General features: G+C 37.1%; 1 protein-coding gene across 3 annotated transcripts in view; it reads left to right on the top strand.

Moving 5' to 3' along the window:
• The first annotated feature begins 1,173 nt into the window (after nucleotides 1-1,173).
• The window catches only part of phldb3 (pleckstrin homology-like domain, family B, member 3), a 52,753-nt gene continuing 40,057 nt past the window's right edge, over nucleotides 1,174-13,869 (top strand). For 2 of the 3 annotated variants that reach the window (XM_055163801.1, XM_055163799.1), the window contains exon 1: nucleotides 1,174-1,468. The gene's annotated coding sequence lies outside the window, so the exon portion shown is untranslated. Of the gene's footprint in view, nucleotides 1,469-13,530; nucleotides 13,606-13,869 lie in introns of all 3 variants that reach the window. The other variant, XM_055163800.1, reaches the window with a different exon arrangement.

Below are 13,869 nucleotides of genomic sequence, written 5' to 3'. Positions count from 1 at the left end.
CATGGTCTATGTAGTTCTCTGTTTTTTTTAGCTGCACCATAACTCTTCATTTAAGCAGAGACTTGTAAATCAACATATTGTGATGGTAGACAATATTACTGAGACTTTTGACGATACAATATTACAATATTTCGATTATTGTTACATCCCTAATCTTTATTATTATAATTCAGTTACAGTTGTTACATTATATTTCATGTGAACTAACATAAAATAAAAATAATGAGAACGAAGTGAAAATACGTGGTAGACATGTCTGCTTCACATGTTCTGAAAATGTTTGGCTTATAGGGTATGATATTTATTGCGATATTTTGTGGAGGCTAACAAAATGGTGAATATGCTACTTTTTCTTTTTAAAACACCCTGACAAATCTTTGGTTCTGTCATAATCCAAAGACCTAAGATTTAAAAGTGCTTAATAACAGTTATTTCTTTATGTAGTCTGCACTGAAACAAAGCAAAGGATCATGGTCTATGTAGTTCTCTAACTAACATAAAATAAAAATAATAATAAAAAAATGTGAGATGAGAATGAAATGAAAATATGTGGTAGACATGTCTGCTTTATGAGTTCTGAAAATGTTTGGCTTAAAGGTGGTTTGTTTGTGAAACCATAATTGAATAGCAAGAGCAAAGAATCATGGTCTATGTAGTTCTCTCAGTTTTTTAAGCTATTTTTATTAGCTATTGCTGCACCATAACTATTCATTTAAGCAAAGAGACTTGCAATTCGATATATTGTGATGGTACACGATATTATTGAGACTTTTGACGGTTTCGATTATTGTTACATTCCTAATGTTTATTATTATAATTCAGTGACACTGTACTAGCGAGCTAATGCCCCGCTATTTTAACATTCCCAGACTAAATAAACTCCCATCAATGTCCATTTAAGTCTATTTACTCGTGTCCTGTGAGTTCCCAAAATAGAACACGTGTTAAAAGCCACTATAGAGTCTCCTCTCTCCACTTCCTCTTTCTTTGTAACCTACTGCGCGTAACTTTACAATGCGTTTTTTTCGTGTTTCTGAACTTCACACCTCTTTTTCTTTCTTTCTTGTTTTCTCTCTCTCACAGGATCCCGCTGATTCACGCTCCCAGAGGCTTGTCATCACCGCTGGGCTGGTGGTGTGTGTCGGACCGCCCCTCTTCTACCGCGTGGTGTTGCCGTGCGTTCACCTGTTACGCACGCACGCACGCACACACACATACGCGTTTGAATTCAGTCAGGTGGAGATTAAGCGAGAGGAAACCCGGTACAAAACGTTCACACGTACAGTTTTACGGTTGTCGCTGAGTTTGAAAGTGAAAGAGCGTTTGTAGGATTTCCCCATAGCGGCTTTTTGTGGCTTCGATTTTTTTTTTTTTCTTCTGAATTGGTCGCGGAATTGGAACTGACCGTACTACGATGTAATCACCAAGCTAGAAGCGACGTTTGAAGTTTACGAGAGCACGTTTTCAGGTAAGACAGCAACTTTTAGATCACGCTACAGTAATTTAACACATGGATTTACGTTTTTGGTAGTGTTACAAGGCGCTAAGATAAGATTTGAAGACTATAAACTGTAAACAACAACGCATTCTCTGGTGTATGGAACCGCAATCCTTAGCTGTTAAATGTTGATTATTTTGACCCAGGTCGTTTTAAGCAGTAATTGATCACGTGTCCTGGTCAATTTAAAAGAAATTTAATTATTCTTAGCGAAATTGCAGTGGCTGTCTGTCTTTGGAGTGGTAAGAACAAGAAGAAAAAGAAGAAAGAAAGAAAAGAAAAGTGGTGTCCCCTGATAGCTAAAAATGACAGATTTTTACTGTTTGGCGATTTGGTTAGAATTCTTTTAAATGTCCAATATTACGCAAAATTGACTCTTGTGAGCTTTAAGCCGTGTTGTAATGCTCCTACCTCCTCAAAAACCTACCTACCAGGAGTTGTGTTTTGTTTCATTCACACATATATGAGTAATCATCTCCAAAGCTCCACTCACGAGCAGGACACAGCACTAGTCCAAGTTGTAGGTCAGATCTGTGGAGAGGTGACCCTGCTCACAGTAAGAATGCAGTGGTTTTGAATGCAATAAATAAGAACTGAGAAAAAATAAAAATAATATATTATATATATATATATATATATATATATATATATATATATATATATATATATATATACAATAAGTATTGTGACTTCAGACATTGTTTTTTTTGTTTTTTTTGTATAAGAAGGTTACTCTAAGCTACAGTTGTATTTACATCTCTGAAATTGGTCCATAGATTGTATTTGACAAGACAGAGGTGTAGCATGAAATGGGGGTGAAGAGTGAGGTGGACATTCAGTAAAATAACTATATTTTTACCATACTATATACCTGGTTCATCAAATACTTACTTGTGAGCTTTTAGTCATGTTGGAATTTTGTTTCCTCATCAAAAACATACCTGTGGTTGTGTTTTGTGTCATTCACACACGTTTGACTCATCCCTTATTATTAGTCTGTCTACATCTCCAAAGCTCAAAATGCTCTGTTCCAATGATTCTAGTGAAGTATTTGGAGTTTAAAAACGCAGCAGAGTACTCCTTGTATTACCACATGACATCACAATGTGGAACAGTGTTAAGTGTTTTCCTAGCTAACTATGCAGGGTTTGTGAAAGAAACAAAATGCAACTCTAGGTATATCATAAAAAAAGTAATATGGGTCCATTAATCCTGCACAGTTCCCGCACACACTGCCTCATTGCTGTGAATCATTCTAACACTCCCAAAATTGGCGTTATCTGCACCAATGCTTGTCCCATGACACGGCAGCCAGTGTGCACAAACTCCTCTTTTGTTTATAGCGATCATCCCTCTATCAGCAAACAGGGCAAATGAGTGGGTGGAGGTAAAGGCAAAGGCAAGAGGAATGGAGAGATAGGAATTAGAGTGATAGTGAAAAAAAGAAAAAAAAAAGAAAATGCAGTATCTGGTAGGTAGGGTTTTTGTGACTTATTTTTTTTGCGTTATTATTGCACGAAATGTAAATGAACTGTGAAATTAACCACAAAAGTGCAGAAATGTCATAGCTTTTTACTGTCTTTTTAGACAGTTTTTTTTCATGTTATAAGTTTGCATATCTTAAAAACATCTATTGCAGTATTATCTTTTTTTAAATCTCCAAACTCTAGTGTCAAGCAAGACAAGACTAACTGCGAAAAGGGGTTGTCTTAACAAGGGCTATCCAAGGTCTTAAGGAAAGGTAAACCATAGAACACTGCTAGACCAGGACTGGACCAGGACTAGACTACGTTGAGACCACCTTTAGGCGGGGACTAGACCAGGACTAGACCAGATCTTGGAATATACCATATTATAACATAGGATAAACTATGAGGCATTAAACTTGAGCAACACTGAAATAAAGCAGAACTAAACCAGTTCTAATCAATGAACCATGTCCTCACAGGACTAAGGAGTTATAAAAGAAAATACAGAATCAGAGCATAAATAAGTCCAAACCAGGTCTAAACCAGATCTAAACCAGGACTAAACCAGGACTAAACCAGTTCTAATCAATGAACCATGTCTTCGCAGGACTAAGGAGTTAAAAAAGAAAATACAGAATCAGAGCATAAATAAGTCCAAACCAGGTCCAAACCAGGTCCAAACCAGGTCCAAACCAGGTCCAAACCAGGTCCAAACCAGGTCTAAATCTAGGTCTAAACTAGGTCTAAACTAGGTCTAAACTAGGTCTAAACTAGGTCTAAACCAGGTCTAAACCAGGTCTAAACTAGGTCTAAACCAGGTCTAAACCAGGTCTAATCCAGGTCTAAGCAATGAACCATGTCTTCACAGGACTAAGGAGTTATAAAAGAAAATACAGAATCAAAACCAGGATGAAACCAGGTCCAAACCAGGTCCAAACCAGGTCCAAACCAGGTCTAAACCAGGTCTAAACCAGGGCTAAACTAGATCTCAGTCAGGAATCAGTCAGGTTGAAACCAGGTCGAAAAAACAGGTGGAAACCCGGTGGAAACCCGGTGGAACCCGGTCGGAACCCGGTCGGAACCCGGTCGGAACCCGGTCGGAACCCGGTCGGAACCCGGTCGGAACCCGGTCGGAACCCAGACTACACAGGGACTACACAAGGACTACACAAGGACTACACAAGGACTACACAAGGACTACACAAGGACTACACCAAGTCTAAACTGGGAGCATAATTTAACAACAAAAGACAAAATACTAGGTGTATTTGAAACGATTTGTGTTGTTTTGAGCTGCCCTGTGCTTCTTTGCTCCCACTTTGTTATTAATGCATGTTTATGTGTTGCACCAGCTCTTGAGTCAGACTAAAGGAATCTGTGAGGCTGCAGCTGAAGCAGGATTAGAACTCTGTCATTTACACTTTAATTTGTCAGCAGTCAGTTTGTCATATGCAACAGGAAGAGAAGTATAACACTATCTCAGAATGGCTTTCTTTCATATACCACTTCCTATTTGTGACATCTTGTTTATTTGTTAAAGAGAGCTCAGTAGAATGTGTTGTTCAAATGCCATAAACACGACCTGAACATAACCTCTACTCTAGGGGTGAAATATCGAAATTTGGTGATACTAAATTTTGTGATACATAGTTGTTATTGTGGGCTGCTGTATCCACATATCACCAAGAGTATTTTTTGATCATTTTTGCTTTTTTTGCGACCACACTACAATTTTGTTGCTTATTTTGTGGAAAGATGCAATGTTTATGCAAGACACTGTTTTGATGATTTAAAATGTGACATGATGAATATCGTACAATGAGCCATGTATCGTATCAAATCGTAAGGGACCCAATGATTCCCTACTCTGTTCCCAGCCCAAATATAAGGTAAATATGTTTAAATCAAATAAATATAGCTTTTACTGATAACAAGCGTAATGGTAATTTATTCTTAAGGGAACCATATGTGACATTTTCTATTTTAAATTCTATAAATATGACTTATCTTGGATGTGAAGGCCTTGTTATTTATGTTGTCATTTTTTGTTTTTGTTTTTCACAAGACAGATATCGAATCAGAAAGCAGAATAAGCCTCAGATTCTGCTCTTTCACATGAGGCCTGTCTATATACTGAGAGTGAGAACTTGTATGCGACTTCTGTCTGTAGGTTAAGGCACTGGCGACTCAGGTTCAGTTGAGTTCGTGGTACCTTTTCTAAAACTGTAAGAGTGCAGGCAGTACAGTTTTATCGCAAACTGATAATTGTCTTGCACTTGTGGCTGGTTAAAAGTAAAAATAACAAAAACCTGTAATGTCGTGTTCCAGCTAATGTGTAACATGGTATTTCTGCCATTGCATGTTTAATTTCACAGTCCATCACTGTTTTATACTTACTTACTTACTTGAACCTCCCTCACAACATTTACAGCACTTTTAACAGTATTATGAAACATAAATCCCAAGCACAGATCATTACAAAATAACAGTCGAGAATAACATTACTCACTCAACTCTCCTCCAGTTAAAAGTATAAAAGACCAATTATGTGTTTGATGTGAAATTAAAGCGTCACTGTGCAGGTGTGAGTGTAACACAGACTAGAACTACCATTCTGCTGTACTTTTTATTTGTACTGCATGATGTCATTTATAGTATTGTGCTGTAGGCTCCTGTAGTAGTAGTAGCAGTGTGGTTGTTGATAATGCAAAACAGTTCATGTTTAGTTTGAGAACTCTGTAGACAGTATAAATGTACATTTTGAATTTGACTTTGTCTTCTTGATGCAAAACACTGCAGGCTGGTCTTTACTGTTTGGGTGAAAACAAATACATTTAAAGGTGAGTTGTGTAACATTTCTGGTGCAGGGTCCATCAAATGCTTTTCTCCATGGAGATATTAATTCTTTGTTTGGAATGTTTCATGGCATTAAACCTTTCTATCTTCATGGAGACCAAACCAGACCAAGTTACAGGTCAGATCTGTGGAGAGGCAACCCCACTCACAGTCAGAAAAACACCTGTAATTTAATGAATGTAAGATGGAGCTGTTTAATATTAAACTGTGGATCATTATAAGCAGATCAATGACATATTCATAGAAACAAGAAGGTGACAGACTCCCAACCAAAAAGTTACATAGTGCACCTTTAACTTAAAAATTGACAAAACTTGTTTGTGTAGTGTCACACCTCATTGTGGCTACCTGGTAATTGTGTCCATTGTAAATAGGGATACATTATATATAATGTAATAATGTCTAATTCTGATTTTTCTGGCAAGCATTGTGATTAGAGATTGATGTTTTAAAATTCTATTCAAAGTTCACATGTTAAACACATCCAGAAAAATTGACAAAAAGACATCTGAACTGATGAACTAATACAAAAATCATATTTCAGAACATGTTTATACAGATTTAAACTACAGGGTTAACCATTTTTATGCAAAATAAGAAGGGGGATTTTGTTGATTGGTCTTTCAAAAATTCAGGATTTGTAAATTGCTAATTGCGCCCACACAAATTACAGTTTTGGTTGAATTGAGATTAAAGGGACCATAGTACATTATTTTCTGATAAATATTTTAGTTTTGTTTCATTCACATGTTTAACACACAAATCCTATATTTAGGCTGAGTTCATTTCTCAAACAGAAAACACTCTGTTCCACCTTATGATGTCATTCACAAGAATCATTTGGGTAATTTCAGACCTGGAATTGCCAATCTCTAATCAACTAAAAGGTAGATGCTAACCTGAAAACTACAGCTTCATGACATCACAACGTGGAACAGAGCATTTGGAGTTTTGGAGCTATAGACAGACTGTTAATAAAAGATTACTCAAACTCAAAATGTTTGAATGAAACAACGCACAACTCCAGGTATGTTTATAAGGAGGTAACAGCATTATAACATGTCTTAAAGCTCACAAGAGTTATGGTAGTTTCATGTAAAAGAGGACCTTTTTTATTGCAGTCTACTTCTAGCTTTCCTTTTTCCAGTCTCCGTATGACCTTTAGCATGTTGGGCAGACTAGGAATGCCCAAACAAAAAGCACTTATTGTTGTTGGTTACTTCTCTCACTTATACCCAGGAATGATCTGGAATGTGTCAAAACAGAATTCCTTCAGCCGAGTGCTTTGTTAGTCTGCATGTGACATGTTGCTGTAAGTTAGTTAGTGTTAGTTAGTGCTGTCACCATACTCACGTTTCACACTCGATTTTGGTACTAAAGAATTCACTCAATACTCAATACTAGAGATAGGCTGATGTTTGAGCTTTTTATATTGGCTATCAGCCTTAAATCTTCAAAACTTTGGTGTGAAGAGATTGCTGCACATGTGATTACACAGCTCTCTTAAAGGTTTGGGGTGCAAAAAGGCTTGGCGTGAGTTTGTTTGAATAACAGAATTTGTGAAAAATAATCAAAATTGGCCCTACATATCAGCCCAAAAATATCGGCAGAGCTGATTAGACATGGATTCTTAACTATTGTTATTGGCATCTAGCCAGGCTGGCGCCACCTAGTCAGAATCAGAATACACTAGACGATTTGCAAGAACCCAGGAAGTGCGAGTTCGGGCACCAGCCAATCAGTGAAGAGCCATATATTCTGCGTTGTCAACGATTCTCAAGATCAAGGATTTAAAGCCAGAACAAAGAGAATGATTGGTGAATTTTATCAAGGGGAAAGATGTTATTGCCCTTCTTCCTATGGGATTTGGGAAAAGCTTAATATACCAGTTAGCCCCATTAACGGCGCATTACATACATCACGACCAAATCACAGCGATTGGTTAAATGATAAAAAGTACTCACTTACCGTCGAGTGAACGAATTCTAATACTGAGAGGTCAAATGGTGTCTACGAAATGAAACAGTCTGATGAATCAGCATCGGCCATGAAAAAAACCCAAAACAAAACTAATTGGTCGATCTCTACTCGATATCAATTACGATACCACAATGAAGATGAAAATTGCTCCTTTTTTGTAATAGAATTTTCACATAGGCCTACAAAATACAAGTACTTTCTTTACCTGAATAATTTTATTCTGAACAAGCTCAAAATCATACTAAAGCTGTTCAGAAAAGTTCAAGTTCAAATGAGTATCTAGTTTCGATTTGGGATGCACCAGTCTGGTATCAGATAGCAGTACTGATACTGAAAAAATTTGCTGGATCGGATATACATTTTAAAAAATATTGGTTCATCTGATATTCTGATCCTAAATATGTATGTAATAACACTGTTTCCTGGTTGTATAGTCAGCTCTGAAAGTCTTTTTTTCTTTTTCACTTTTATTTATTCAACGTTGTTTTGTAACTTTTATTGAGGGATAAATAGCGACTCCATAACACATCTGGATCAGTTTGTTTTATTATTATTATTATTTTCAAGGAAATAAATGCAGTTTTCACTCTCTCACTGGTATCGGTTGATATTGGGTATCAGCAGCTATAGTATCGGAATCTGTATCAAAATAGAAAGTTGGATCAGTGCATCCCTAGTTTTGATATTATTTTTCATTTTTCGTTTGGACACTTTTGACAGCCCTTCCCTGAGTTGAAGCACAATAATTGTAGTTATTTGCTCGGGCGCCCAGGTGTCACTGGCATGAGTCACTTTTCCTGTCTCCACGGTAACAGCTGCTCTCACCTGCTCCTCCCACTCAGACCTTTGTTCAGTGATGACAGCTTCCTGCCTGTGTGGGCCCCCAGACTCAGGGGCCCGAGTCAGCAGGGGCCTCTTCTAGACGCTCAACTGGAAATAGTGAAAATCCCACCAATGACTTTATTTAAGCAAGTGCGGGTTAATGTGCGGATATTGCATTTTTGCTGGTTTTATCATGAAGTGCAGTGTGTATGTTTGCAGTCAGCAGATCATAAAAAGTTGCAGTTATTCAGATATTTGTGCCTACTGCAGAGAAAAGAATATCTTGCCATTTTTGGATATTTATACATAAAGTTCTGATAGTACTTTAAAGGTACAATATGTAACTTCTGGAGTTAGCACGTCACCTGCTTCCATAGCAATAAAATGTTATCACTTGGAGATTAGTTTTATGCTACACTGTGTAGAATTATAGTGAAGTGAGCTACATTTCTATGGAAAACAGGAGTAGTGTATTGAATCTTTAATTTTAGCCTCACCATTGTTGATTTACTGTATTTAATATTTCTGTTGTCATTATTGTAGTACTTAGCTCCATTTTTATCCACCTTATTCCGCCCTACCTGCTCTAAATGCTCTTAAACCCCACTTTTTTGTGACGGTATTTCCGGTTAAACGGGAATCCTATTTATGTCAATGGAGAATTTTGCATTTTAAATATGACATAAAGTCAGTTCATTTGTGTAAAATGTTAAATTTTCATGTGCACCAACAAGTCCCACTGCACTGATTCTCTGTTTTGCTTTAAAAAGTCTTTATAGTCTATATAAAACTTATTTGCTGTCAAGATCAGCAGCTCCATACAAAATAATACAGCACGAAAGATGATAGCGGCGCCCATGGCAACTTCTGGAATAAGGTGAATAAAATCCAAACATAAAAACATGGGGGAAAAATCTCATTGTCTCTGAATCTCTAATTCAAAAGGAACACTCCACCATATTAGTGACTGGTTTATTGCTATTACAGTTTCAATTAGGTATGTCACAATAATCGTTTCGTCAAAGGTCTCACAGTAATATCGTATACCATCTCAATATACTGAATTACAAGTCTCTTTGCTTAAATAATTGGTTACAGTGCAGGAACAGCTAAAAAAACAGGGAGCACTACATAGACCATGATCCTTTGCTCTATTTCAGTGCAGAGTGCATTAAGAAATAACTGTTATTAAGCACTTTTAACTCTTAGTTCTTTGAATTATGACAGAACCAAAGTCTTGTCAATGTATTTTAAAAAGAAAAAGTAGCATATTCACCATTTTGTTAGCCTCCACAATATATCACAATCAATTTTGTACTGTGAGATGCATATCGTGAAAATATTGTACAGAGAGATTTGGATATTGTTACTTCCTTAGAGTATACACTATTCTTGTCATGTTTTCTACTCTGCCTGTCACTGCATGTGTTGATCAGCTGTTCACATGAGCTGGTTATGTTGGTGTGAGCTGAAATGTCAGTGACAGCAGAACTCGGAGCTGTCACACTGGAGCAGCCCCTCTCTGTATGTGCTCTATTGTCCTGTACAGCTGCCTTTGTTTACTATTGTGTGGGCACAGGGTCCTGACCGAGCAGTCTGCAAAGAGCTGCTGTGTCACGGGTTGTGTTATCAAAAATGAGTTGTTACTTCCTCAAAAACCTACTTGGAGTTGTGCTTTGTTTGAGTAATTCAGCATGATAAGGCTCAGGTCCGAATGCTTTGATGTCATGTAACAGTAGTTTTCAAGTTAACAGCATTTTACCTTTGCTGAAATCACCCAGATGATTGCACTGAAGGTGTATGGAGTTTTAAAACACAGTAGAGCACTTCCTGTATTACCACATGCCATCACAACAAAGTGTCTTCTGTTTGAGAGAAGAACTCAGCCTGAATATGCAGGGTTTGTGTGTTAAATGTGTACATACATACTGTATGTATGTATGTGTGTATGTGTGTATGTGTGTATGTGTGTATGTGTGTATGTATGTGTGTATGTATGTATTTTATGTAGTTATGTAGTTAGTTTGTTAGTTATTTTACCAGTTAAGTCAATTGAGAACAACTCATTTTCAATGATGACCTAGCTAAGAGGCAGTATAAAACAGAAGCACAAACAGAACACACTCACACATCAATCATAACATGAAACTGTGAATAAAGAGACAGTGAGACATTTGCTTATTTGATATAAAAGTGTTAAAAGTATGTGCAATGGATGGAGTTTTTAGAAGTCGAGAGAGGTAAAAATGAACCATGTTTTAAAATCTGTTGAAGGTGGTTTCAGTTAGCCTGATTCATCAGCCAATACTTTTTTTAATTTAACCAATCACTGCTATTTGGTCGTGATGTATGTAATGCGCCATTAACGGGGTTAACTGGTATATTAAGCTTTTCCCAAATCCCGTAGGAAGAAGGGCAATAACAGCTTTCCCCTTGATAAAAGTCACCAAACATTCTCTTTGTTTGCAACGATTCCCAAAATCGAGGATTTAAACCAAACAGAATGATTATTGCCGGTGGCTGGTTGGCTGGTGCCCGAACTCGCACTTCCGATGTTTTTGCAAACCGTCTATTGTATTCGGATTCCTGAGGCACTAGGGGGCACCAGCCTGGCTAGGTTCCTGTCACTTGCTTCAGAGAACTGAAATGAGGAGCGTCCCAAAGCTGTGTGGGCTTTAGGAATAACCAGGGTCGAGTATGTGTCTTATTGCAGTGTTCGGCTAGAACTGTGAATATGCAGTAGAGAGCTGAAACAGGACGGAGTCTTACCAGTTAAACATGTGGGTTTGTTTGTGGGTGTGGAGAGAGGGCCACTTCACCAAGGAGTAAAGTGTGCAATGATGGGTGGTGTGTTTGTGATGTGGAAACAACATTATAACATAGATCAGAAAATATGGGCCTTTTAACATGAAAAAAAAAAAAAAAACTGAAATATGAAGTGATGATTTCAGAACATGTTTGTAGGCATCTAAACACACACAAGATGTTAAATTGTTTATCTAAGTAATTACAGCCTTTGCCATTGTGACAGCTTAAAGTGCAATTTCGATCTAATTGCAATTAATCGCAGCTGAATCAAAAACACAATTTGAATAAGGTGAAATTATGAAATGGCTGCAAAAATGTATTTAGATAAACAACAGAATTACCTTTACTTTTATTACCTTTTAGGCCTATAAATATCTTGAAATACATTACATTCTTGTATTAGTCCAGCAGTTCATATTTCAGTGTTTTAATTGTGAATGTGTGTTTGAAATCAGCACTCTGACCTGAATTCTAAATCGCAAATCTGATCATGATCACATTACAATTCATGAGTGAAAACCTTGGGAAAGTTTAAGTTGTCTGAGGCAATAAAGATCAACTGAATGCGTTTTGCTGACTGGCAGGATTTCAAACCTGCTGTAAATGTATATGAATGCTGCCTGCTAATTTACATGTTGGGTATTTTCAGATATTGCCACAGGTGACTGGGAAGACATTTTACTAAATCAGAACAGACATTAAAAAAAGAAAAAAAAAAAGAAAACACAACACATTTTCAACAATAAAAACTCATAAAGGAAACCCCTTGCTTTTTATGTAACTTACAGTGCAATTCCAAAGTGTCAGGGCCTATCAGTTCTACAGTTTTGAACAGGAAGTCAATGAACCCATTTCTGTTATTAAAGTATCTGTGTGTAACCTCCTGCACTCTTACAGTTTAAAAAAAAAAAAATTACTATCACAACTGAACCTGAGTTGTCAGTGCCTTAACCTGCACAGAGGGCACATAGAAGTTTTTCCTCATTTTTAGTATTAGAGATCGACTGATATGGGACTCACAGCCTTTTTTTTTCTTTTTTTTATAGTCATGTTTTTTGCAGTTATCCCTTTGTATTAAGTGTTGAAATAAAGCTTTGCATGTATTTTTTAAGTAGCAAATTGACCAAAACAAATATCGACAAATATTGTGCTGGAGATTTAAAGCCAAATATCGACCTGATATATCGGTCTGTCAGTATAGATGCACTAGCACTGATTCATAACTGGCTGTCGATGCTGGGGGTTAGGTGGTGAGGATTCAGCTCAGAGAGAGTTCGGGATTTCAGCATTGGAACTGGTAACCCAAATGAGATATGTGGGGCTCATTCTGCTTTCTCAGTGGATAATCGTCTTGAAAACCGGAATGCCAACTTAGCTTGGCCATTTTTAAACAAGAATAAATCAGCAATAAATGTTCAGTAAAAGCTTTTGTTGCATTCATCAATTTTTAAACCCTACATATGTAGACTGAGTTCTTCACTCATGGAAAACACTCATGTCATGTGGTAATATGAAAAGCATTCTTCTGTGTTTTTAAACTCCATCTACCATCACTAGAATCATTTGGATCTTTTCAATCCTGGAATTGCCAATCTCTACTAAACTGAAGGTGAAAGGAGCTGTTAACTTGAAAACTACCACTTCATCACACTGTAGAACAGAGCATTTTGAGCTTTAGAGATGTAGACGGACTAATAATAAAAGGTTACGTGAGTGAATGAAACAGGTCTGTTTTTGAGGAGGTAACAACTAGGTCCTGACCGATATATTAGTTGGCCGATATTATCAGCTGATATGGGCACCTGGAGACATATTGACTATCATCTTAAATCTTGCCAGTATGAGCCAATAGTTCACGTGGGCAGATTATAACTCATTATAAATCTTAGACTCTCTATATTATGTCCATTTAATCCAATTTACAGACAGAAAAATGTCCGAATATGTGGTGCAGCATCAACATTTATGTGCAGAGTTATTGGTCTGTGTCTGTGACACTGTATTACCCCTGAACGCACCCCCAGATTCAAGTGACTCACGTGCGCTTGTTTACACATGCAGCTGCAGTCAACATGCTGGATTATATTATTTTTACAGACAATCGTTCTGAGTCAGGACTAAAAGGACACTTATCTGTGAAGACTTGTGATCTGAGAGATGCCTGTGTGAGCGGTGAGTGTTGCAAATGTGTTGGTTTTGGAGCTTCTTTTGGTTCCTTCTCTTTTTCTTTTGATTAGCACTTTGCTGCAGTAAGAGACCATACAAACTGTGTTTTCTCTTACATTGGCCGACTGTAAAGTGACTAGTGGCTGTACACGTCACTGGACATGCATTGATATGTGAATTAGCTGTAAATAGAGGTGTGAATGATAGTTACTTTTGCATATAATTAATTATAACATTTACTGCTAAAGGCTAATAATGGTAATTTACTTA

This window comes from Boleophthalmus pectinirostris, unplaced genomic scaffold (assembly GCF_026225935.1).
Source record: "Boleophthalmus pectinirostris isolate CB_2022bp ecotype Guang Dong unplaced genomic scaffold, ASM2622593v1 HiC_scaffold_6, whole genome shotgun sequence".
NCBI classification, from domain to species: domain Eukaryota; kingdom Metazoa; phylum Chordata; class Actinopteri; order Gobiiformes; family Gobiidae; genus Boleophthalmus; species Boleophthalmus pectinirostris.
This window is presented reverse-complemented; position numbering and strand designations above follow the sequence as displayed.